The 27672-nt window shown below is 46.8% G+C and overlaps 1 pseudogene; it reads right to left on the bottom strand.

Annotated features, from left to right (window-relative positions):
• LOC142683731 (globoside alpha-1,3-N-acetylgalactosaminyltransferase 1-like) overlaps positions 1 to 26825 on the bottom strand; it is a 28717-nt pseudogene extending 1892 nt beyond the window's left edge.
• Between the last annotated feature and the right edge of the window lie 847 nt (positions 26826 to 27672).

Here is a 27672-nt window from a genome sequence, read left to right as displayed (position 1 = left end):
GGGATGTGGGCCACTATATACAGGGGGGTCTATATGTGGTCCACTATCTACAGGGGGTCTATATGTGGGGCACTATCTACAGGGGGGGGTCTGTATGTGGGGCACTATATACAGGGGGAGCTATATGTGAGACACTATACAGGGGTGGGCTATATGTAGAGCACTATCTATAGGGGAGCTATATGTAGGGCATGGTCTACAGGGGTGGGCTATATGTGGGATACTATATACAAAGGTGGGCTATACGTGGAGCACGATCTATAGGGGAAGCTATACCTAGGGCAGCACGGTGGCTCAGTGGTTAGCACTATTGCCTTGCAGCTGTGGAGTCCATATGTAGGCACTATCTACAGGGGGTTGTATGTGGGCACTATCTACAGGGTCTTCTATGTAGGGCACTATCTACAGAGGCTCTATGGGGGTCACTATCTACAGGGGGCTATGGGGGCACTATCTACAGGAGGCACGGTGTGTGTGTGTGACACAGTGTATGGTACTATTATAATCAGGGACACAGTGTATGGCGCTATTATAGTTAGTGGTGCAGTGTATGGCGCTTTATTATATTTAGAGGTGTTGAGAATTGTAACTTTGTTTATATGTGCAGAAATGTTTTAAAAGTGAGAAGCTGAAGACATCTGAGCGGAAAACTGCAGAAATGGGTCATGGCCGGTAGAAATCCATCATAGAGGTCTGGACCAGAGGGAGAAGAAAAGAACTAGAATCTGAGATCGTCACTGGTGAGTCACTTAATGTAAATGTTTATTCTGCCTCTAATCAGTAATGTAGTCGCTGTATGATCTGCAGAGAGATGATGGTGGTATGATTTTTTTGTGAAACCGCATCTCCCAGCATATCCTTACCATTGTTCGGGTAATTTTTTCAGATGCAGCAAAATCTTTAAAATCCACTTTTAAAACTGTGCACACTATACGCTAATTACACATTAAAGGGTCATGGGGCGGTGCCGCTATCCTGAAGAGTCACATAGTCCTTCCTCCAAACCCACCTTTCCATGTTTGATTCACATCTCCCTGGCTGATACAACATTCTCGGATGCGCCATTGCCTTGTGGCACTATACACTAAGGGGCGCTGTGTGGCACTATACACACACGGGGGAGCTGTGTGGCACTATACACAAGGGGAAGCTGTGTGGCATTATACACATGGGGAACTGTATGGCACTTATTACAAGGGGAGGGCTGTGGCTCAATCTACAGAGGTCTGTGAGTAGCACTATATACTAAGGGGGGCTGTGTGGCTCTATATACAAGGGAGGGGGGCTGTGTGGCACTTTTTACAGTGGGAGCTGTATAGTGCTATATACAGTGGGGGCTTTATGGCACTATCTACAGCCTGCAGTATCGCACTATCTACAAGGGGGTGGTGGGGGCGCTATCTACAAATGGGGTCTGACACTGTCTATAGGCGGGGCTATATAGCACTGTCTACAGAGGGGCTGTATAGCACATTCTACAGGGGGCACTATTTATAAGGGGGGCTGCCTGTGGCACCTGAGGGGGGGGGGGGTCAAGAGTTTGCTATGGAGCCCAGTCTTTCCTAGTTACGCCCCTGGCTGGCACTAAGCAGAATCCGACACTGGGAGAAGGACAAACAAATCGCCCCTATCTCAGCAACATCCCCAGGTAGCTTTAGATGTGAAACTACCAGATGTATGTGCTGCAAAACCATCAACCATAAACAAACCACATTCGAGTCCACCCATTCCGGTAATACATTCAATATAAAACATCATCTTACCTGTAAATCCAGTCATGTGATTTTCCTTATCCAATGCATCTGTAATATGCAATATGTCGGCAGGACCAGTCAACCGTTGCACCGCAGACTAAATAAACATCGGTCCAATTGCACTAATAGTTTCCTAAACACAGCATATGAAGACACTATTTATTGAAACATAAAGGTTCCTTTGACTGCTATTCTATCACACCGATTGATTATAAAGATCCATCACGTCGTAACGCCTACGAAAACCTTTATAAAAGAAAAGTATACTGTATCTATAAGCTTGACAGAATAAAACCCAATGGCATTAACGAAATGACTGAAACTATTATATAAAAGTGATGGTCCTAATACACACCTGTAACAGCAATAATAAACAGTTCCTCCGTACCGTAAATTTACAACCAGTACTATACATGAGCATCAATTATCTACTATGGACGGTTACTAAGTACAACCTCTACGCTACTTTGTATCCAGTCCATTTTGACCACAGACACTATGATTTCATACACCCTGTATATATACATGAATGTTCCAACATTTAACTTTTCATATCACCTTTGAGCCCTATCCGTCTGTGCCCGATATATTGGTTTGTTTAATCAACCATCTATCTTTCCTAAAACAAAACATGTGATTTTAATATTATTTCAATCTCCTGACTTACTCATATCGTCCCGTCCTCCACCTCCACCTCAGATCCACTATTTACCGCTTAGGAGCTGCTCTCACAGAAAGCGCTAATTCGTCCGCATATAGGAGAAAACAGGAGAAATGATCCAGCGCTGAGTCGTACTTTAGATTAAAAAGGAAGCAGTATTCCCACCTTAATTGGGGTATTGAGATTAAAATTGAAGGGAGACGCAGTCCCAAGACAAGTGTTGATAGTAGGCGGTTTGCCCTGGCCTACGCGTTTCGAGCACGTACTGTGCTCTTAATAATGGCAAAGAGATGTCCGCATATACTCAGGGTGTTCTGACCACAGCACCTTTTTTGGCCTCTCCAGGCTTCCGTACCCTGACTTCTGTCTCCATGACGATACGAGACGCCATACACTTCCCCCACACTACCTCAGACTGTAACCCAGCAACAAGACTCTTGGGTATACAGAATTATCAACACATTAGTGCCAAATAATCCAGCTGAATAAAATTGCATACAAGATAGGACTCTAGTTCGGACTAGACAAATGTGACATATCTGTAATGGCAGGAAGGAGGTGAAGGGAAAGTGAGCCCTAATCTACCCACCGCCCTGTCCCTGCCTACTTGCAACGACCCGCCCTAGGCGACGGGGTACAACTGGGCGGCGGTCCCTATGCTGTCTAAGTGCACAGGAGAACAAACAGGGAACACGCAAGGGAAGGGGCAGTAGCCACGGAACGCCGCGAGGAAACGGAGCGGTGAATGAGTAGTCAGGACCAGGATGAAGTGGAGTATACCAAAGTGAGCACGGAGAAGGAAGCAAGCCAGGGGCAAAGCAAAGCAGTTTAAGCGGAACTGCAGCAAGGCAGAAGCACGGCAGAAGCAGGCTGGAGCAAGCAGCAGTGGGGCCAGGAATCCAGAATAATTACAAGCACTGAGGAAGAGAACACGGCAGGTAATAAAGGACAGGGGGCGGAGCTAACTCCGACTGACCAGGCCGCGATAGGCTCTCCCACTCCTGAGCCTGCCACCCTGGCTGGTGGGAGATGGTGTCAGTCGAACAGGTCTGGCCTCAGGTGTGGATTGATTAATCCCAGGAGTATACCTAGACGTAGTACCTGGCAGATCCCTAACAGTACTCCCCCTTTTATGAGGGGCCACCGGACCCTTACAAAGAGGACCCGGTTTAGTAGGGAAGAGAAGGTGGAACCTCCTGATCAATACCCCAGCGTGAACATCACGGGCAGGTACCCAAGTCCTCTCCTCCGGCCCGTATCCTCTCCAATGGACCAGGTACTGGAGGCAGCCCTGGACCATCCTACTGTCCATAATCTTGGCCACCTCGAATTCCACCCCCTCAGGACCAGGACGGGGAGCAGCGTTTAAGGAGGGAGGCATGGAAGACGTCATGTATGCGAAAGGATGGGGGCAGCTCCAGACGGAAGGATACAGGGTTGAGGACTTCAATGATCTTATAAGGTCCAATAAATCGGGGAGCAAACTTCCTGGACGGGACCTTAAGGCGCAAGTTCCTGGACGACAACCAGACCAAATCCCCGACGACAAACCGGGGGTTAGCAGAACGTCTACTATCCGCCTGAATCTTTTGTGCGCTCTGGGACGCCTCTAGGTTCTTCTGAACCTGGGCCCAGACAGTGCACAGTTCCCGATGAACATCCTCTACCTCAGGATTATTGGAACAACCAGGGGAAACGGAGGAGAACCTTGGGTTAAACCCGAAATTACAGAAAAACGGGGAGACCCCTGACGAGTTACTGACCCGGTTATTCAGGGAAAATTCAGAAAGGGGAAGGAATGAGACCCAATCGAATTGACAGTCAGAGATGAAACACCTTAAATATTGTTCCAGGGATTGGTTAGTCCTTTCCGTTTGGCCATTAGTTTCGGGATGGAAGGCGGAGGAGAAGGACAGATCAATCTCCAACTTTTTACAAAAAGCTCTCCAAAATAAGGAAACAAATTGTACCCCTCTGTCAGAAACGATATTGACTGGGGCCCCATGGAGACACAGGATGTGTTTCACAAACAAAGAAGCTAACGTCTTGGCGTTAGGTAGCTTCTTAAGGGGCACAAAGTGGCACATCTTGCTGAAGCGGTCTACTACCACCCACACCACCGACTTGCCCTGAGATAGAGGCAAATCGGTGATAAAATCCATGGAGATATGGGTCCAAGGTCTCTGGGGAATGGGCAAGGAAAGTAGTAGGCCCGCAGGTCGGGACCTAGGGGTTTTGGACCTAGCGCAAACCTCACAAGCGGCGACGTAAGCCCTAACGTCTTTAGGCAACCCAGGCCACCAATAATTTCTGGTAATGAGGTGTTTGGTGCCCAAGATGCCAGGATGACCAGATAGAGCGGAGTCATGGTTTTCCCTGAGTACCCTTAGCCGGTATTGCAGGGGAACAAACAGTTTGTCCCCAGGGACGTTCCCGGGAGCTGCACCCTGATCAGCCGAGATATCAGAAGCTAAATCAGAACCCGTGGCAGAAACGATTATACCAGGGGGTAAAATACAAGCAGGATCCTTCTCGGAAGGAGGATTGGCCATGAAACTATGTGACAGAGCATCAGCCTTAATATTCTTGGACCCACCCCTATAGGTAACCAAGAAATTAAATCTGGTAAAGAATAGTGCCCACCGAGCTTGTCTAGGATTAAGCCTCCGGGCCGATTCTAGGAAAACCAGATTCTTGTGATCCGTAAGGACCGTTACCTGGTGTCTGGCCCCCTCCAGGAAGTGCCGCCACTCTTCAAAAGCCCATTTAATGGCTAGAAGTTCGCGGTTGCCAATATCATAGTTACTCTCCGTGGGCGAAAACTTCCTAGAGAAGTAAGCACAGGGGCGGAGATGGGCGAAGGAGCTGGTACCCTGGGACAAGACGGCCCCCACTCCCACCTCGGATGCGTCAACCTCCACAATAAATGGCTCCTCTTGGTTGGGCTGAATCAGCACGGGGGCCGAGATAAAGCACTTCTTTAGGGTCTCAAAGGCCTGGACGGCCTCAGGGGGCCAATGGAGGACATCAGCACCCTTGCGAGTAAGGTCCGTAAGAGGCTTAGCGACGACCGAGAAGTTGGCAATAAATCTCCTGTAATAGTTGGCGAACCCTAAAAAACACTGTAACGCCTTAAGGGAGGCAGGTTGGACCCATTCCGCCACAGCCTGAACCTTGGCAGGGTCCATGCGGAATTCATGAGGAGTGAGGATTTGCCCTAAAAATGGTATCTCCTGTACCCCAAAGACACATTTTTCAGTCTTAGCAAACAGATTATTCTCCCGAAGGACCTGGAGCACCTTCCTGACATGCTCCACGTGGGAGGACCAGTCCTTGGAAAACACCAGTATGTCATCAAGGTACACAACAAGAAAATGACCCAGGTACTCTCTCAGGATTTCATTAATAAAATTCTGGAAGACAGCAGGGGCATTACACAACCCAAAGGGCATGACCAGGTATTCGAAATGACCCTCGGGTGTGTTGAACGCAGTTTTCCACTCATCCCCCTCTTTGATGCGGATAAGGTTATATGCCCCCCGTAGATCGAACTTAGAAAACCATTGGGCTCCCTGAACCTGATTAAAAAGATCCGGAATCAAAGGAAGTGGGTACTGGTTCCTTACGGTGACCTTATTCAGGTTACGATAATCAATGCACGGCCTAAGACCACCATCCTTCTTCCCTACGAAGAAGAAGCAAGCACCTACAGGAGAAGTCGAGGGGCGAATGAAACCCTTGGCCAGGCATTCTTGGATATACACCCTCATAGCTTCACGTTCAGGACATGAAAGATTAAATATCCTACCCTTAGGAAGCTTGGCACCAGGCACCAAATCGATGGCGCAATCGTAATCTCTATGGGGGGGGCAACACCTCGGAGGCCTCCTTAGAAAACACATCGGCGAAGTCCTGAACAAACTCAGGAAGCGTGTTTACCTCCTCCCGGGGAGAAATAGAGTTAACAGAAAGACATGACATAAGACATTCATTACCCCATTTGGTAAGCTCCCCAGTTTTCCAATCAAACGTGGGATTATGCAACTGCAACCAGGGAAGACCTAATACCAGATCAGACGATAATCCCAGCATCACCAGTACAGAGCACTGCTCCAAATGCATGGAGCCAACCAGGAGTTCAAAAACAGGAGTATGCTGAGTAAAATAACCATTAGCAAGAGGAGTGGAGTCGATACCCACTACCGGGATAGGATAAGGTAAATCAATAAAAGGCATCTTTAGAGACATAGCAAATTCCACAGACATGATATTAGCAGATGAGCCAGAATCCACGAAAGCACTGCCCGTGGCAGACCGGCCAGCAAACGAGACCTGAAAGGGAAGCAAAATTTTATTGCGTTTCACATTAACGGGAAATACCTGTGCGCCCAAGTGACCTCCCCGATGATCACTTAGGCGCGGAAGTTTTCCGGCTTCTTATTCTTGTGCCTGGGACAGGTGTTCAGTAGATGCTTGTCGTCCCCACAGTAGAAGCAGAGACCATTCATTCTGCGAAACTCCCTACGTTGTCGAGGGGACATGGAGGCCCCGAGTTGCATAGGTACCTCCGAGTCCTCCGTGGAGGGGCGAGGAGACGGGACCTCGGGGGGATCGCAGAAAAGTCAGAGGGGAGCATATTGAAGCGTTCAAGCTGACGTTCCCTGAGACGTCGGTCAAGTCGTACTGCTAGGGCCATAACCTGGTCAAGGGAGTCAGAAGAGGGGTAGCTAACCAGCAGATCCTTCAGGGCGTCAGATAATCCTAACCTAAACTGGCACCTTAGGGCCGGATCGTTCCACCGAGAAGCTACGCACCACTTTCTAAAATCAGAACAGTATTCCTCAACCGGTCTCCTACCCTGACGTAAGGTCACCAGCTGACTCTCGGCTAAAGCAGTCCTGTCAGTCTCGTCGTAAATGAGTCCGAGGGCAGAGAAAAAACGATCAACAGAGGAAAGTTCAGGGGCGTCAGGAGCCAAGGAGAAGGCCCACTCTTGGGGCCCTTCCTGGAGTCGGGATATGATGATACCCACCCGCTGGTTCTCGGAACCTGAGGAGTGGGGTTTTAGGCGGAAATACAGTCTGCAACTCTCCCGGAAGGAGAGAAACGTCTTACGGTCCCCTGAGAACCGGTCAGGTAACTTGAGGTCGGGTTCTAGAGGTGAGGTGAGGGGTACTACTAAGGCAGCGTCACCCTGGTTGACCCTCTGGGCCAGGGCCTGGACCTGTAGGGAGAGGCCCTGCATCTGCTGGGTCAGGGTCTCAAGGGGGTCCATGATAGCGTCAGCGTAGGAGAAATGGTAGACTAGGTATGGGCTTGTAATTATGTAATGGCAGGAAGGAGGTGAAGGGAAAGTGAGCCCTAATCTACCCACCGCCCTGTCCCTGCCTACTTGCAACGACCCGCCCTAGGCGACGGGGTACAACTGGGCGGCGGTCCCTACGCTGTCTAAGTGCACGGGAGAACAAACAGGGAACACGCAAGGGAAGGGGCAGTAGCCACGGAACGCCGCGAGGAAACGGAGCGGTGAATGAGTAGTCAGGACCAAGATGAAGTGGAGTATACCAAAGTGAGCACGGAGAAGGAAGCAAGCCAGGGGCAAAGCAAAGCAGTTTAAGCGGAACTGCAGCAAGGCAGAAGCACGGCAGAAGCAGGCTGGAGCAAGCAGCAGTGGGGCCAGGAATCCAGAAGAATTACAAGCACTGAGGAAGAGAACACGGCAGGTAATAAAGGACAGGGGGCGGAGCTAACTCCGACTGACCAGGCCGCGATAGGCTCTCCCACTCCTGAGCCTGCCACCCTGGTTGGTGGGAGATGGTGTCAGTCGAACAGGTCTGGCCTCAGGTGTGGATTGATTAATCCCAAAAGTATACCTAGACGTAGTACCTGGCAGATCCCTAACAATATCCAACTTTCCCAGGTGCACGGACCGTAGAGACATCGGCGGTCTCTGATTTTATTACCACCACTGTATAATTTTATCAATCTTAAAACTAAAATTTTTTATAATAATTGGAAGTATTATTACCTCCTGTTTTTATTTAATTATTTATTATATACTAGTTAATAACTCCGTCATATGTATGCCAACTTGGACTGACCCAAGATGGACTTTTAACCCTTGACCCCCATCCCCTCGCCTGCCAGCCTTGGCAGTCCTTTTTTTTTTTTATAAAATTGTGCTGCAGTTGCATCTCTTAATGTGTGTTTTACCACCATGAGGAAGAGATCAATCGATTTCGAAACGCGTATCGTTTTACTGAGCTTTAAATAAACACATGTATATGATATGGGGCGGATTACAATGAGGGCAATATGGGTACGGGCCCGGGGGTTAAAGGGGGCCCAGTTCGCCCCAGTTCTCCCGAACCAGTTGTTAAAATTACAGCCGGTTCAGAGAACCAGGGTGAAGCGGGTCCTCTCATCCAATTGCATCCGCGTCCATTCAGGACTTTAACAATGATGCGGTCGGCGTGATGACATCATCACGCCGACTGCGCAATTACCCCGGATGACGCCGGCCTAGTTACTGAGCAGTGCTATGTTGCTCGAGGACGGCACGGGAACGGGGACAGGTGAGAATGTTTTTTTGTTTTTTTTGGGGGGGGGGCAGCATTAGGGGGAATATCTACAGGGGGCACTATCTACACTGGGGAATATATACAGGGGGCATTGTGACTGGCATTACCTACTCAGGAGAAGCTTCATAGAGGTCTGAACCGGATGGAGAAGATCAGAGAAAAAGAACGAAAAAGAATCTGAGGCGTCATCTGTGAGTCACTCAATGTAAATGTTTATTGTCCCTGTGGCTGATCAGTAGTGTAGTAACTGTATGATCTGCAGCGAGATGATGGGTGTATCGTTCTTTTTTGTGAAACAACTACTCCCGGCATATCCTAACATTGTTCTGGCTATTCTGGAAGCTGTAGCTTTATGTCGTACAAATTTATATGGCAGGGGTTAAACTGAATTTGCATATGATCTCTGTACGGAGCTGTATTTGTGCTGGTGCTGTATTTATGTATTGAGCTTAGTTCTGATGCTGTATATCTGTACTGAGTTTTAGTTCTGGTGATGTATATACACTACCGTTCAAAAGTTTAGGGTCACTTAGAAATTTCCTTATTTTTGAAAGAAAAGCACAGTTTTTTTTCAATGAAGATAACATTAAATTAATCAGAAATACACTCTATACATTGTTAATGTGCTAAATGAGTATTCTAGCTGCAAACGTCTGGTTTTTAATGCAATATCTACATAGGTGTATAGGGGCCCATTTCCAGCATCCATCACTCCAGTGTTATAATGGTACATTGTGTTTGCTAACTGTGTTAGAAGGCTAATGGATGATTAGAAAACACTTGAAAACCCTTGTGCAATTATGTTAGCACCGCTGTAAACTGTTTTGCTGTTTAGAGGAGCTATAAAACTGACCTTCCATTGAGCTAGTTGAGAATCTGGAGCATTACATTTGTGGGTTCGATTAAACTCTCAAAATGGCTAGAAAAAGAGAGCTTTCATGTGAAACTCGACAGTCTATTCTTGTTCTTAGAAATGAAGGCTATTCCATGCGAGAAATTGCCAAGAAACTGAAGCTTTCCTACAATGGAAAGCACAAACAGGCTCTAACCAGAGTAGAAAGAGAAGTGGGAGGCCCCGCTGCACAACTGAGCAACAAGACAAGTACATTAGAGTCTCTAGTTTGAGAAATAGACGCCTCACAGGTCCTCAACTGGCAGCTTCATTAAATAGTACCCGCAAAACGCCAGTGTCAACGTCTACAGTGAAGAGGCGACTCCGGGATGCTGGCCTTCAGGGCAGAGTGGCAAAGAAAAACCATATCTGAGACTGGCTAATAAAAGGAAAATATTAATATGGGCAAAAGCACACAGGCATTGGCCAGAGGAAGATTGGAAAAAAGTGTTATGGACAGACGAATCAAAGTTTGAGGTGTTTGGATCACACAGAAGAATATTTGTGAGACGCAGAACAACTGAAAAGATGCTGGAAGAGTGCCTGACGCCATCTGTCAAGCATGGTGGAGGTAATGTGATGGTCTGGGGTTGCTTTGGTGCTGGTAAAGTGGGAAATTTGTACAAGGTAAAAGGGATTTTGAATAAGAAAGGCTATCACTCCATTTTGCAACGCCATGCCATACCCTGTGGACAGCGCTTGATTGGAGCCAATTTCATCCAACAACAGGACAATGACCCAAAGCACACCTCCAAATTATGCAAGAACTATTTAGGGAAGAAGCAGGCAGCTGGTATTCTATCTGTAATGGACTGGCCAGCGCAGTCACAAGATCTCAACCCCATAGAGCTGTTGTGGGAGCAGCTTGACCGTATGGTACGCAAGAAGTGCCCATCAAGCCAATCCAACTTGTGGGAGGGGCTTCTGGAAGCATGGGGTGAAATTTCTCCCGATTACTTGAGCAAATTAACATCTAGGATGCCAAAGGTCTGCAATGCTGTAATTGCTGCAAATGGAGCATTCTTTGACTAAAGCAAAGTTTGAAAGAGAAAATTATTATTTCAATTAAAAATCATTATTTCTAACCTTGTCAATGTCTTGACTATATTTTCTAGTCATTTTGCAACTCATTTGATAAATATAAGTGTGAGTTTTCATGGAAAACACAAAATTGTCTGGGTGACCCCAAAATTTTGAACGGTAGTGTATGTACTGAGCTTTGTTCTGGTGCTATATATATGTGGTTCTGGTGATGAATATGTGTACTGTGCTTTGTTCTTTACATATCCTAACATTGTTCTGGCTATACTGGAAGCTGTCGTTTTATGTCGTACAAACTTATATGGCAGGGGTTAAACTGAATTTTCAAATGATCTCTGTACGGAGCTGTATTTGTGCTGGTGCTGTATTTATGTATTGAGCTTAGTTCTGATGCTGTATATCTGTACTGAGTTTTAGTTCTAGTGCTGTATATACATGGTTCTGGTGATGAATATATGTACTGAGCTTTGTTCTGTTGCTATAAATATGTACTGAGCTTTGCTCTGGTCTTGTATTTATGTAATAAGCTTTGTTCTGCTGCTGTATATATGTACTGAGCTTGGTTCTGGTGCTGTATTTATGTACTGATCTTCGTTCTGGCGCTGTATATATGTACTGAGCTTTGTTCTGGTGCTGTATTTATGTACTGTGCTTGATTCTAGTGCTGTATTTATGTACTGAGCTTGGTTTTGGAGCTGTATTTATGTACTGAGCTTCGTTCTGGTGTTGTATTTATATACTGAGCTTGGTTCTGAGGCTGTATATATGTATGAGCTTGTTCTGGTGCTGTGTTTATGTACTAAGCTTGGTTCTGGGTCTGTATATATGTACTGAGCTTGGTTCTGGGGCTGTATATATTTACCTCATCTTAAGGTAAAAAGTAGATATTAAATCTACTTTTACCTTAAGAGAAGGTAAATATATACAGTAAAACTTAAACCCAAAATACCATGGAGGAATCTCAGTTTTTTACAATACAACCATTATATGGTACTTTAAAGGGGGCCAATAAAAACTACAACTCCTCCCGCAAAAAATAATCCTTCACACACCACTTCACTGACGTGAAAATAAAAAGTTATGGCTCTAGGGAGGCGGCGAGTGAAATATGAAAAATGGTTTGTACTTTAAGGGGTTAAACAACAGAGACAGGTTCTTTAAAGTTATATTCATACACAGCAGATTTTTTTTTCCAGGAACCACAAAAAATGGTAAGCTCCGGACCTCTTTAGGATCTAAAGTATTCTGCTTTCTCTCGGCTGTAATTCTTGTTCTGCTTTTACAGCAAATTCAAAACCGTGCCAGATCTGTGGCCGCCTAAACAGAAATCTGCAAATATATGAGGTACCGTGTCATCAGAGTTCTGTCTTCAGAATTCGGAGGGGGGGGGGCCCAGACTTGAAAAAGTAATCCGCCCCTGTATATGATTTATACAGTCTGTTACACTATACACTCCTGAGGATTCTCCTCTCATCAACTGAAGTTACCTCTACACATTGGAGAGTAATCTATAGATACCTAGGACAGCGCTGGCAACAAAAGATATCCTTCACTCTACCTGTTTACTGAAGGAGCCCTGGTAGCCTTGGAATGGATCAGCAGCAGCAGTCCCTTTCTTTCTACAGATATATACTTCAGGGTGTTGTGCTCCAAGCACAACACGACCAGGTGAGCACATCTGCCTCCCTCACTTGTATTCTCAGAGATATATGTCCGTTATATACAGGAGCTCTGAAGTCCATATGATATTACAACCATATAGTAGTAGATGCCAGTTATACACAGGAGCTCTGCAGGCGATATAAGTAATTACAGCATATTTATATCCACTGACTCAACGGTGATGTTTTCTGAGTCGTTCACATTCCCTTTTATTTTCCATGTGACGACTTATTCCAGCCACGACCCGTCTATGCAGAATTTGACACACAACCATGTTGGGTTCTCGCTTTTCCAGCACCCACCACACTTATACCCTATCCGCTAAACAAACTCATAATCCACAGTGCCCCAGATGGTAGTAATGATCCTTCAGAGCTCGACACAATAAAAGTGCCCTAATAGTAACCATGCCCCCTTTGTGCCCCCCCCCGTAGATAGTGCTAGACACACACAGTTCCCAGTAAATAATGCCACACACAGCCCCTGTAGATAGTGCCACATAGCCACCCATGTAGATAGTGCCATGCAGCCGCCATTGTAGATAGTGCAACACACCCCTCTTGTAGATAGTGCCACACAGCCCCCTTTGTATATGTGGGGCCGTGTGTTATTATAGAGATGGGTGAACCAATTTGGCACAAATCAAATTTGGTCCGAATTTCCAAAAAGTTTCGGGTAAGGTAAAATACGGAACTTTTGAATTTTGCAGTGCACGAATTGGCAAAATGACAGCAGAAAAGAGAAGACAAAGAGGAGAGAAAAGGAGATAAAAACAAAAAAAATACTCCCCACCTCCCTGGTCTCCCATAGCGACATATCCCTGTCGGCCTCCTGAGATGAAGAACTTTTGTGCCATGTGACCGCTGCAGGCAATCACCAGCTGCAGCGGTCACATGGTACATGCATACATCTTACGGTATGACATACAATGCTCTATCAATGTACATATTATGCAATATACTAATGTATATATGTGTGTTTTCTTTTTTCTCAAAGCCTGATAAAGGGCATTTGTCTGAAATATTGTTACAGCTACAATTTACACAGTGGTGTTATTCCCGATAATTCCAATAACCTTTGTTTTGATTTCACCTTCAAAACTGAGTCCCAACCTTTTTTTTTTCTTTGCTGGAATGTTTGGGAGGTAAGGAGGTTTACCACGAGGTCCTGACACCTGAAATGCCTATAACAACATATGAGAGCGCTACCTGAACCACTTTGTCTGCATAATAGTGAAGGGTGATGATTTGGGCTTGTTTTGCAGCCACAGGACCTGGAAAACCTGCATTTTTTGAGACAATGATGAACTCCATTTTATACCAGAATGTTCTCGAGACACATGTGAGGCCATCTGTCCAGCTGAAATTGGGTCATCCAACAGGACAAAGATCCCATGCGCACCAGCAAACTGACATCTGAATGGCTAAAGAAAAAAAAAAGTGTTGGAATGGCCAAGACAAAATCCAGACATCAACCCCGTTAAAATGCTGTGGTGGGTCTTAAAGGGGTTATCCGGGGACCAAAAATTGTCCCCGGATAATCCCTTTAAGAGAGCTGTTCATAACCTAATGCCTTTAAACATCATTAAACTAAGGCAATGTTGTAAAGAAGAGTGGACAAAAAGTTATCAAAAATGGTCAGAGATTAATAAACTCCTACAGAAAATGTTTACTACAAGTTATTGCTGCTAAAGGTGGTACTACATGTTACTGAATTATAGGGTAAAACTTATTTTTCTTGGAGAATTTTACTACATATTGCAAAAGGAGATGGCGAAGTCCACACAATAATTATTTAGTCCCCCATACATAAACTATAAAATAAAGGCTATGGACACCTTTGAACTAAATTATTTATCTTCATTAAAAATTGTCTAGCATTTTGCTGCTGTAGAGTCTGTATTACTCCCTCACATAGCTGGCTGTAATGCAAATTCTGACATAAATCCAACAGATCAGAGTGCAGAGAGGGTAGAAAACATTCAAGAGTTTAGGGAGGGCAAATCACACATGCTGTCAGTATCAGGCCGGATTCACACGAGCGTGTGCATTTTGCGCACGCAAAAAATGCGGCGTTTTGCGCGCGCAAAAGGCACTTAACAGCTCCGTGTGTCATCACCATATGATGCGCGGCTGCGTGCTTTTCGCGCAGCCGCCATCATTATGACACTCTGTATGTTTGTAAACAGAAAAGCACGTGGTGCTTTTCTGTTTTCATTCATACTTTTCACTGCTGTTGCGCGAATTGACTTCAATGGGTGCGTGATGCGTGAAATACGCACAAAGAACGGACATGTTGTGAGTTTTACGCAGCGGACTCACGCTGCATAAAAATCACGGACTGTCTGCATGGCCCCATAGACTAATATAGGTCCGTGCGAGGAGCGTGAAAATCACGCGCGTTGCACGAACGTATATCACGTTCGTCTGAATAAGCCCTCAGAGTGATGGGGGGAAAGCACAAGGGTAGGGAGGGTGTAAAAGGGCTCGTAATTGGTGAGTATTTACTAGCTAGTGTCACCCACTATTGCTACTTCCTTTTATTAGGGTCACTAGGGTTATGCCTAGCTCCCCTACCTTTTCTTTTGTATAACGCTATCTATTTGCCTTACTACTAAGTTTGTGTGTGCGCGGTGATTCACGACACAATCGTATAGTAAATAAAGCTTTATCACCAACACAAATCACACTAAGATATAATAAAACACAAAATACACAACACAGTAAATAAATATTCACGGTATATTATCAGTATACCTCAATACATATAATAACTTAATATGTATTAAGTATACTAATACTACACGTGGCACAGTACTACCGTGTTTCCCCGAAAGTAAGACAGTGTCTTACTTTCTTTTTATCCCCAAAAGCCCCACTATGTCTTACTTTCGGGGTATGTCTTATATTGGAAAAAAATTGTCGAATTATTATATTTTTTTTTTTCACAAACTTTATTTAACTGTTTTACATTTTTTTTTTTAGTCCCACCAGAGGACTTCACTATGCGATGTGCCGATCGCATATATAATGCTTTGGTATACTTAGTATACCGAAGCATTATTGCCTGTCAGTGTAAAACTGACAGGCAACCTATTAGGTCATGCCTCCGGCATCGCCTAACAGGCAGATGCTGAAGGCAGACCTGGGGGTCTTTGTTAGACCCCCGGCTGTCATGGAAACCCGACGGCGACCCGCGATTTGTTTGCCGGGGCGCCGATCGGGTGACAGAGGGAGCTCCCCCCTCTGTCAAACACATTAAATGCCGCTGTCACTATTGACAGCGGCATTTAATGGGTTAAACTGCCGGAATCGGCGCGCGCTTCGATTCCGGCAGTTGCAGCAGGAGCCAGGCTGTGTATAACAGCCGTGCTCCTGCCGCTGATCGCGTGGGTACAGTCTCAGTACCCGCGCCATCACAGGACGGATATATCCGTCCTCCTGCGCGAACTAGCAGCTGCTGAGGACGGATATATCCGGCGCGGTGACGTATGGAGAGGGGGGCGGCGCGGAAGTGGGCAGGAGGCTGCAATACCCCCGTGTTTCCCCGAAAGTAAGACATATGTCTTACTTTCGGGGTACGGCTTATATTAGCCGACCCCCCTGAAACCCCCGATACGTCTTACAATCGGGGGTGTCTTACTATCGGGGAAACACGGTAGTACAATATATTACAATACTATCCTAATACCCACCCACGTAACAAAACATACATATAAAATACAGTACACTCACGCTTGCTTCTATATCCCACCCCACCTGACTCTAACTGCCCCTGTTACTAATGGGTAAACTTTTGGGGTAAATAGAGTGGTTTATAAATAAGGGTTAAATACCAGGGGAATGTACAGGTAGAGGGTTAAATCAATGTGTAGGCTAGGGGAGGTAGGTACGGGTTAAATAGCAGAGGGAGAAATATAAGCTAGTGTAGGCAAAGGGTTAAACCAGGGGAATATGCAGGCTGTGCAGGAAAGGGTTAAACCAATGTGCAGGCTAGGGGCGGTAAAAGACTACCGAGGGATGTGCAGGTGGTGCAGAAAAGGGTTACCAGGGGAATGTGCAGGTAGGTAAAGGGTTAAATAACAGGAGTGCAGGTATAAGGGAGAAAAAAGGTTTAATGTGCAGGTATGAGGCAGTAAAGGGTTAGCCAGGGGGAAATGTGCTTGTTGTATAGAGCAGGCAAAGCGTTAACCAGAAGGAAATGGGGCTCATTGTATAGGGGGAGTGGTAAGGGTTAAAGAGGCTCTGTCACCAGATTTTGCAACCCCTATCTGCTATTGCAGCAGATCAGCGCTGCAATGTAGATTACAGTAACGTTTTTATTTTTAAAAAACGAGCATTTTTGGCCAAGTTATGACCATTTTCGTATTTATGCAAATGAGGCTTGCAAAAGTACAACTGGGCGTGTTGAAAAGTAAAAGTACAACTGGGCGTGTATTATGTGCGTACATCTGGGCGTGTTTACTACTTTTACTAGCTGGGCGTTGTGTATAGAAGTATCATCCACTTCTCTTCAGAACGCCCAGCTTCTGGCAGTGCAGACACAGCCGTGTTCTCCAGAGATCACACTGTGTCGTCACTCACAGGTCCTTCATCGTGTCAGACGAGCGAGGACACATCGGCACCAGAGGCTTCAGTTGATTCTGCAGCAGCATCGGCGTTTGCAGGTAAGTCGATGTAGCTACTTACCTGCAAATGCTGATGCTGCTGCAGAATCAACTGTAGCCTCTGGTGCCGACACGATGCAGGACCTGTGAGTGACGTCACAGATCTGCACTGCCAGAAGCTGGGCGTTCTGAAGAGAAGTGGATGATACTTCTCATCAGAACGCCCAGCTAGTAAAAGAAGTAAACACGCCCCGATGTACGCACATAATACACGCCCAGTTGTACTTTTACTTTTCAACACGCCCAGTTGTACTTTTGCAAGCCTCATTTGCATAAATACAAAAATGGTCATAACTTGGCCAAAAATGCTCGTTTTTTTAAAATAAAAACGTTACTGTAATCTACATTGCAGCACCTATCTGCTGCAATAGCAGATAGGGCTTGCAAAATCTGGTGACAGAGCCTCTTTAAGTGCAGTCACTGCTGCACGTGGAGAGGGGGATGATCCTTAGTCTTAGTCTGCTCAGGGGATCGTTGGTGGCGGTGAACGGTGAGTATGCTCGTATAGGGGTCCGTTGATGGTGGGAGCAGGTCAGGAAGGGCCTCCTTTGATGGTGTAGGCAGCAGCGCAAGAGAGCTAGGGCATCGGCGCTGGGCTATTTAAGCCCAGCCAATGCGCCGCTTCTGAGCCAGGCGGAGGCACAATAGTGGCGCTCACGCCTGGCTCACGTGGGTTGGTGCGGTGATATGATGTCACCGGCCGACTCATGAGAGGGTGGGGGGTAATTAATTTAGTGAGGACATCCTGTGATGCAGGAATGCATCACAGGATATGTCCCCAATTACATCTCCGCCCCCCCTGTGGAGTAGGGAGACAGGAGATCAAAGGCAGAATCTCCTGTCTCCCTTTGGTAAACAAGTAGACAACGACTAAATTGTCTTGTTTCGCCTAGAGAAATTTCCCATGGCCAGCGCTGTGTTTCTACAGCCCTGGCTCATGTGATACTGATTAACATATATATATATATGTATATGTGTATATATATATATATATATATATATATATATATCAGAGGCGTAGCTAGGTTCTCCAGCAGCCGGGGCAAAGATTCAGTTTGGCGCCCCCCCCCCACCCACCAACCTCGTTCCCGACATCTCCTTCCCCCTCGCCGTGTTTGTTTTCTCTACCAATCGACGTGTCATTTATTTTTATGTAACGCGAGCATAAAAACATTTGTACATTTTACAAGCAATACGTATATACAACACCAGCACCAGCACAAATACAGCTCAATTTAGTGCAACCCCTGCCGTATAGGTGTGTACGGCGTAAAACTACAGCTCCCAACATGGCCCAAACAATGATAAGGATATGCTGGGAGATGCCGTTTCACAAAAAATAAATCCTATCATAATCATACCACCCATCATCTCGCTGCAGATCATACAGTGACTACAGTGCTAATTAGAGGCAGAATAAACATTTACATTAAGTGACTCACCGGTGACGTCTCAGATTCTAGTTCTTTCTCTCCATCCGGTCCAGACCTCTATGGTGGCTTCTCCCGGTCACAGCCCATTTCTGCAGTTTGCCGCTCACATGTCTTCAGCTTCTCACTTTTCCAACATTTCTGCACCTATAAATAAATATAAAGTTATCATTATACCACACACTACGCCCCTAAATATAATAGCGCCATACACTGCACCTCTAATTATAATAGCACCATACACCGTGTCCCACACACACACACACTGTGCCCCCTGTAGATAGTGCCTGCCATAGAGCCCCCTGTAGATAGTGCCTGCCATAGAGCCCCTGTAGATAGTGCCCCCATATAGACCACCCCTGTATATAGTGTCCCACAAATAACTCCCCCCTATAGTGCTCTACAGATAGCGCACCCCTGTATATAGCCCCCTGTAGATATAGCCCACCCCTGTATATAGTACTCTACAGATAGCCCAACCATGTATGTAGCCCCCTGTAGATATAGCCCACCCCTGTATATAGTGCTCCACATATAGTCCACCCCTGTATATAGTGTTTCACAGATAGCCCACCCCTGTATATAGCCCCCCTTGTACATATAGTCCACCCCTGTATATAGTGCTCCACTAGATAGTCCACCCCTGTATATAGTACTCCACAGATAGCCCACCCTTGTATATAGTATATACAGGGGTGGGCTATCTGTGGAGCACTATATACAGGGGTGGACTATATGTACAAGGGGGCTATAGACAGGGGTGGGCTTTCTGTGGACCACTATAGGGGGAGCTATTTGTGGGATACTATATACAGGGGTGGGCTATATCTACAGGGGGACTATATACAGCGGTGGGCTATATCTACAGGGGGACTATATCTACAGGGGGACTATATCTATCTACAGGGGGACCATATCTACAGGGGGACAATATCTACAGGGGGACCATATCTACAGGGGGACCATATCTACAGGGCTGGGCTATACACAGGGGTGGGTTATATCTACAGGGCTGGGCTATATCTACAGGGGTGGGCTATATCTACAGGGGTGGGCTATATCTACAGGGGTGGGCTATATGTACAGGAGTGGGCTATATCTACAGGGCTGGGCTATATCTACAGGGCTGGGCTATATCTACAGGGGGGCTGTATCTACAGGGGTGGGCTATATCTACAGGGGTGGGCTATATCTACAGGTGGTGGGCTATATCTACAGGTGGTGGGCTATATCTACAGGGGTGGGCTATATCTAAAGGGGTGGGCTATATCTAAAGGGGTGGGCTATAACTACAGGGGTGAGCTATATACAATATAGCCCCCCTGTAGCTATAGCCCACCCCTGTATATGGTGCTCCATAGATAGCCCACGCCAGTATATAGCCCCCCGGTAGATATAGTCCCCCTGTATATAGCCCACCCCCTGTAGATATAGTCCACCTGTATATAGCCCACCCCCTGTAGATATGGTCCCCCTGTAGATAGCCCACCCCAGTAAATAGCCCCCCTGTAGATATAGTCCCCCTGTATATAGCCCTCTCCCTGTAGATATAGCCCCCCTGTAGATATAGCCCCCCTGTAGATATAGTCCCCCCCGCAGATACAGACACACACTTCTATTACAGTTAAACAAAAAAATATATATATTCAAACTCACCTTATTCCCGCTCCCACGCTGTCCGGCAGCCATGGAGACCTGCGCTCTTCTGCGCAGGTCTCCAGGGGGTTGAACGCAGCGTCTATGAAAGGCGCTGATTGGCTGGGCAGGATGACTTTCCCTGTCAGTCAGTCAGCGTCTTTCATCGACGGAAGCGTCACTGGTACAAAAGGTACCAGTCGCTTCATTCGTGGAAAGGCGCTGAATGGCCGGGCACGGAACGTGCCCGGTCATTCATTGCTTCTAATTGTACCTGTGTCCTCGCGACACAGGTACAATTATAGTGCAGGAGGAGGGGGCGCTGGCGCCCCCCTCTGAGCTGCGCCCGGGGCCCGTGCCGCGCCTGCCCCCCCTAGCTATGCCCCTGTATATATATATATACATATACAGTGAAGGAAATAAGTATTTGATCCCTTGCTGATTTTGTAAGTTTGCCCACTGTCAAAGACATGAACAGTCTAGAATTTTTAGGCTAGGTTAATTTTACCAGTGAGAGATAGATTATATATAAAAAAGAAAAAAGAAAATCACATAGTCAAAATGTAATGATGGGGGTAGGGAAACAGACAAGTGAGCCCTAATCTACCGGCCACTCAGTCCCTGCCTACTTGCAACGACCCGCCCTAGGCGACGGGGTACAACTGGGCGACGGTCCCTACACTCAATAAGTGCACGACAGACAAACAGACAAGGGAACACAGAACCTAAGGGAAACGGGGCAGTTGCCCACGGCAACACCGTGAGCAACAAGAGTAGTAAACGAGCCGAGTCAAACCAGGAGAGTACGAGGTGACAAACGCAGAGCAGGAGAGTAGTGAACAAGCCGAGTCAAACCAGGAGAGCACGAGGTACCAAACGCAGAGCAGGAGAGTAGTCAGCAAGCCAGGGTCAATACAAAGCAGAGACAAATAGTACAAGAAGCTGCAGCAGGGCCAGGAAACCAACAGAGAAGATTCACAAGCAAGGAGGAACAGGAAAGGCAGTTATAAATAGACAGAGGGCGGGAGCTAGCTCCATCTGGCCAGGCTGTGATAGGCTATCCCACTCCTAAGCCTGCCATCCTGAGTGGTGGAAGATGGAGTCAGTCTCACAGACCTAGAAGCAGGTGCACACTGATTACCTATGGGCATTGATAAAGAAGCTGTGCCTGGCAGATCCTTTACAGTACCCCCCCTTTTATGAGGGGTCACCGGACCCTTTCTAAGTGGACCTGGTTTATTGGGGAAACGAAGGTGGAACCTCCTGACCAATATCCCAGCGTGAGCATCCCGGGCGGGTACCCACGTCCTCTCCTCAGGCCCGTATCCTCTCCAATGGACCAGTTACTGGAGGGAGCCTTGGACCATCCTGCTGTCCACAATCTTGGCCACCTCGAATTCTACCCCCTCAGGGGTGAGAACAGGGACCGGAGGTTTCCTCGAGGGAGCCAAGGACGGGGAGCAGCGTTTAAGGAGGGAGGCATGAAACACGTCGTGTACTCGAAAAGATGGGGGCAACTCCAGTCGGAAGGAGACAGGATTGAGGACTTCAATGGCCTTGTACGGCCCTATAAACCGGGGTGCAAACTTCTTGGACGGGACTTTCAGGCGCAAATTTTTGGACGATAGCCACACCAGATCCCCGACCATAAACAAGGGGTTAGCAGAACGTCTTCTATCTGCCTGAGTTTTTTGTATGCTCTGGGACGCCTCTAGGTTCTTCTGAACCTGGGCCCAGACTGTGCACCGAGGTAGAACGACTTCTACCTCGGGATTGTTGGAACTACCAGTTGAAACGGAGGAAAACCGCGGATTAAACCCAAAATTAAAGAAAAAGGGGGAGACCCCTGACGAGTTACTGACCCGGTTATTAAGGGAAAATTCGGCGAGGGGAATGAATGAGACCCAATCATATTGACAGTGAGAGATAAAACACCTTAAATATTGTTCTAGAGACTGATTAGTCCTCTCAGTTTGGCCATTAGTTTCAGGATGGAAGGCAGAGGAGAAGGACAGATCAATCTCCAACTTTTTACAGAAGGCTCTCCAAAACAAAGAAACAAATTGTACCCCTCTGTCAGAAACAATATTGACAGGGACCCCATGGAGACGCAGGATGTGTTTGACAAACAAGGTAGCTAACGTCTTAGCATTGGGTAGTTTCTTGAGGGGCACAAAGTGGCACATCTTACTGAAGCGGTCTACTACAAACCACACCACCGACTGGCCTTGAGATGGAGGCAAATCGGTGATAAAATCCATGGAGATATGGGTCCAAGGTCTCTGGGGAATGGGCAAAGAACGTAGTAAGCCCGCTGGTCGGGACCTGGGAGTCTTGGACCTAGCACAAACTTCGCAAGCAGCGACGTAGGCCTTAACGTCTTTAGGCAACCCAGGCCACCAATAGTTTCTGGCAATGAGGTGCTTGGTACCCAGGATGCCTGGATGACCAGATAGTGCGGAGTCATGATTTTCCCTAAATACTCTTAGCCAGAATTGCAGGGGAACAAACAGCTTGTTCTCAGGAAGGTTCCCGGGAGCTGAACCTTGATCAGCCGCAATCTCAGAGACTAAATCAGAATTAATAGAGGAAATGATTATACTTGGAGTCAAAATACAAGCAGGATCTTCCTCCGAAGGAGGGCTGGCCATGAAGCTACGTGACAGTGCATCAGCCTTAATATTTTTAGACCCAGCCCTATAGGTAACCAAAAAGTTGAATCTGGTAAAAAATAATGCCCATCGAGCTTGTCTCGGGTTTAGCCTCCGGGCAGATTCTAGGAAAACCAGATTCTTGTGGTCGGTAAGGACCGTTACCTGGTGCCTAGCCCCCTCCAGGAAGTGGCTCCACTCTTCAAATGCCCATTTAATGGCTAAGAGTTTGCGGTTGCCAATATCATAGTTACTCTCAGTGGGCGAAAACTTCCTGGAGAAGTAGGCACAGGGACGGAGATGGGTGAGGGACCTGGTACCCTGGGACAAGACAGCCCCCACTCCCACCTCGGATGCGTCAACCTCCACGATAAACGGCTCCATTTGGTTGGGCTGAACCAGCACCGGGGCCGAGATAAAGCACTTCTTAAGAACCTCAAAAGCCTGGACAGCCTCAGGAGGCCAGTGGAGGAGATCAGCACCTTTGCGAGTGAGATCCGTAAGAGGCTTAGCGATGATTGAGAAGTTAGCAATAAATCTCCTATAATAATTAGCGAACCCCAGGAAGCACTATAACACCTTCAGGGAGGCAGGTTGGACCCATTCCGCCACAGCCTGGACCTTGGCGGGGTCCACGCGGAATTCATGAGGAGTGAGGATTTGACCCAAAAATGGTATCTCCTGCACCCCAAACACACATTTTTCGGTCTTCGCAAACAGTTTGTTTTCCCGAAGGACCTGGAGCACCTTCCTGACATGCTCAATGTGGGAGGACCAGATCTTGCAAAACACAAGTATGTCATCAAGGTACACTACAAGAAATACCCCCAGGTAGTCTCTTAAAATCTAATTTATGAAATTCTGGAAGACCGCGGGAGCATTACACAACCCAAAGGGCATGACGAGGTATTCGAAATGACCTTCGGGCGTGTTAAACGCAGTCTTCCACTCATCCCCCTCTTTGATGCGGATAAGGTTATAAGCCCCCCGTAGATCAAACTTAGAGAACCAATGGGCCCCCTGAACCTGATTAAAGAGATCAGGAATCAAAGGAAGGGGATACTGGTTCCTCACAGTGACCTTATTCAAGTTTCGGTAGTCAATGCATGGCCTAAGACAACCATCCTTCTTCCCAACGAAGAAGAAGCCAGCACCTACCGGAGAAGTAGAGGGGCGAATATAACCCTTGGCCAGGCATTCCTGGATATACTCTCTCATGGCTTCACGTTTGGGACAAGAGAGATTAAATATCCTACCCTTAGGGAGCTTAGCTCCTGGTACCAAATCGATAGCGCAATCGTATTCTCTATGAGGGGGTAACACTTCGGAGGCCTCCTTAGAGAAAACATCAGCGAAGTCCTGAACAAACTCAGGTAGCGTGTTCACCTCCTCAGGGGGAGAAATAGAATTAACAGAAAAACATGACATCAAGCATTCATTACCCCATTTGGTAAGATCCCCAGTAGTCCAGTCAAATGTGGGATTATGCAACTGCAACCAGGGAAGGCCTAAAACCCAATCGGACGATAATCCCTGCATTAATAGTACAGAGCACTGCTCCAAATGCATGGAGCCAACAAGGAGTTCAAAAACAGGGGAATGCTGTGTAAAATAACCATTAGCAAGAGGAGTGGAGTCGATACCCACTACCGGGACAGGTTTAGGCAAATCAATAAAAGGCATAGCTAGAGACATAGCAAATTCCACAGACATGATATTAGCAGAAGACCCTGAATCCACGATGGCACTGCCGGTAGCAGACCTACCACCAAAAGAGACCTGAAAGGGAAGCAAGATTTTATTACGTTTCATATTTACGGGAAATACCTGTGCGCCCAAGTGACCTCCCCGATGATCACTTAGGCGCGGAAGTTCCTCCGGCTACTTATTCTTACGCCCAGGACAGTTGTTCACTTGATGCTTGTCATCCCCACAGTAGAAGCAGAGACCATTCTTCCTGCGGAACTCTCTACGTTGTTGGGGGGACACGGAGGCCCCGAGTTGCATAGGTACCTCCGAGTCTTCCGTGGAAGAACGAAGCAATGGAACCTCGGGAGGCATCATGGGGGAGTAAGAGGACAAAACACCAAGACGTTCAAGTCGTCGTTCCCTGAGACGTCGGTCAAGTCGTACCGCTAAAGCCATAACCTGGTCTAGGGAGTCAGAAGAGGGGTAGCTAACTAGCAGGTCTTTCAGGGCGTTCGACAGACCCAACCTAAACTGACACCTTAAGGCAGGGTCATTCCACCGAGAAGCTACACACCATTTCCTAAAGTCCGAACAGTACTCCTCAACGGGTCTCTTACCCTGACGTAAGGTCACTAGCTGGCTCTCGGCAAAGGCAGTCTTGTCAGTCTCGTCATATATGAGCCCGAGAGCAGAAAAAAAAGGTCAACAGAGGAAAGCTCAGGGGCGTCGGGAGCCAAGGAGAAGGCCCATTCTTGGGGCCTGTCCTGGAGCCGGGAAATAATTATACCCACTCGCTGGCTCTCAGAACCTGAGGAGTGGGGCTTTAGACGGAAATAGCGCCTACAACTCTCCCGAAAGGAGAAAAAAGTCTTCCGGTCCCCTGAGAACCGGTCAGGCAACTTGAGGTGGGGTTCAAGAGGTGAGGTGGGGGGCACTACCAGGGTAGCATCATGCAGGTTTCCCCTCTGTGTCAGGGCTTGGACCTGTAGGGAGAGGCCCTGCATTTGCTGAGCCAGGGTCTCAAGGGGGTCCATAGTGTGTCAGGGATCAGGGTAGAAAAGGTATATGGGCCTGTGATTATATAATGACGGGGTAGGGAGACAGACAGGTGAGCCCTAATCTACCCGCCACTCAGTCCCTGCCTACTTGCAACAGCCCGCCCTAGGTGACGGCGTACAACTGGGCGACGGTCCCTACTCTCACTATGTGCACGACAGACAGACAAGGGTACAAAGAAGCTAAGGGAAAAGGGGCAGATGCCCACGGCAACACCGTGAGCTACAAGAGTAGTGAACGAGCCGAGTCAAACCAGGAGTGTACGAGGTACCAAATGCAGAGCAAGAGAGTAGTCAGTAAAGCCATGGTCAATATGAAGCAGAGGACAAATAGTACAAGCAGCAGAGCCAGGAAACAAGCAGAATCACAGGCAAAGGAGAAGCAGAAAATGAAGGTATAAATAGACAGAGGGCGGGAGCTAGCTCCGTCTGGCCAGGCTGTGATAGGCTCTCCCACTCCTCAGCCTCCCAGCCTGAGTGGTAGACGAAGGAGTCACTCTATCAGACTTGGGAGCAGGTGCAGACTGACTAACCACGGGCGTCGACACAGAAGCTGTTTCTGGCAGATCCTTTACAGTATGAACTCAAGTAATGTTCTAACGAATTCAATTTTCTTATTAGAAAAATCCAAACGTGTCAGGTATTGGAGAGCAGCTTCAATGCCTAGAGAATGATCTATGGAGGTATAAAGACTTCCAACATCAAGGATAGACCGGCCAGGAACCCTGAGAGAGCCAATCCTGATGAGAAAATCCGTGGTATCCTTGATGTAGGAGTCAGCCCCCATAGCAACCTGCCGCAAAATTTTATCCACAAAGATCGCTGCTGGAAAAAATAGAGAGTCACTCCCTGACACAATGGGGCGGCCTGGGGGTCTTAATGGATCCTTATGAATCTTCGGAAGAAGGTACAACACCGGGGTAACCGGATGTTTGACCTTCAAAAATTCACAGAGGTCTTTGTCAATGACTTTTGTTAAGAAAGCTTCATCAACAAATAATCTCAATTCATTCATGAATGAAAATTTGGGATCACCTGATAATTCCACATATACATCATGATCATTAAATTGCATCTCCATTTCTTGCAGATAAAAGGATGTGTCCATCACCGTGGGCACCCCCCTTATCTGCTGGTTTAACAGTAATAAAGGTATTGTCAATTAATTCATTTAAAGCGGTCTGTTCTAACCATGTCATATTCCTATGAAGCTTATCCCTTCTAAGTTGTTTAATTCGAAATGCTTGAATATGTTTATCAACCAATGAAATATATGCCTCTATCTCGTGAATTCTGGAGAGGCTGAAATCTGCTCTTTTTAGTAAGATCTAAACTTTTCAAGTCAAACATGCAATCATTAGACAAGGGCACATTTTCATCAGAGCAACCTGAAAATGGTTGCCCTGAAAAATGTGCTTTTAATCTCAACATTCTAAAAAAACGCTTTAAATCAAGGTCCAATTCAAACCAATTGACAAAATTAGTGGGACAGAATGATAATCCACGATTAACTATTTTCAATTGCAGCATATTCAATGGAACAGATGAAATATTCAACACAAGGTTTAAAGATTCTTTCTCCTCGTCTGGTAATGGCGATTCCCTCGTACTGGGGTTGTCTTCCCCCTCGATTTGGTGTTGGTTACCCTTTCTCTTGTGCCTCCTACCGCCCCTACGAGACTGCTTTCTCCTGGGGTTTCGGTACTGTCCCCTAAAAAAGGAACGCTGTATGGATAATTCCGAATCTGTTATAAAGGTGTCTGCTATCTTTTGATGTCTCCGTACATTTCTGTCCTTTTTTACTGGACCTCTTTATTCTGCGTCTTCACCTTGCCAACAATAAATTTTCCTGATGTATAGTCATCCAGATCACGTTGTCATTTTTGACGTTTTGTTCTCTCAATCTCATTCCAAAATATCTTGAGAAAATGAGACATTTTGTTCTGATGTACTTG

This window comes from Rhinoderma darwinii, chromosome 1 (genome assembly GCF_050947455.1).
Source record: "Rhinoderma darwinii isolate aRhiDar2 chromosome 1, aRhiDar2.hap1, whole genome shotgun sequence".
Classification (NCBI taxonomy): domain Eukaryota; kingdom Metazoa; phylum Chordata; class Amphibia; order Anura; family Rhinodermatidae; genus Rhinoderma; species Rhinoderma darwinii.
This window is presented reverse-complemented; position numbering and strand designations above follow the sequence as displayed.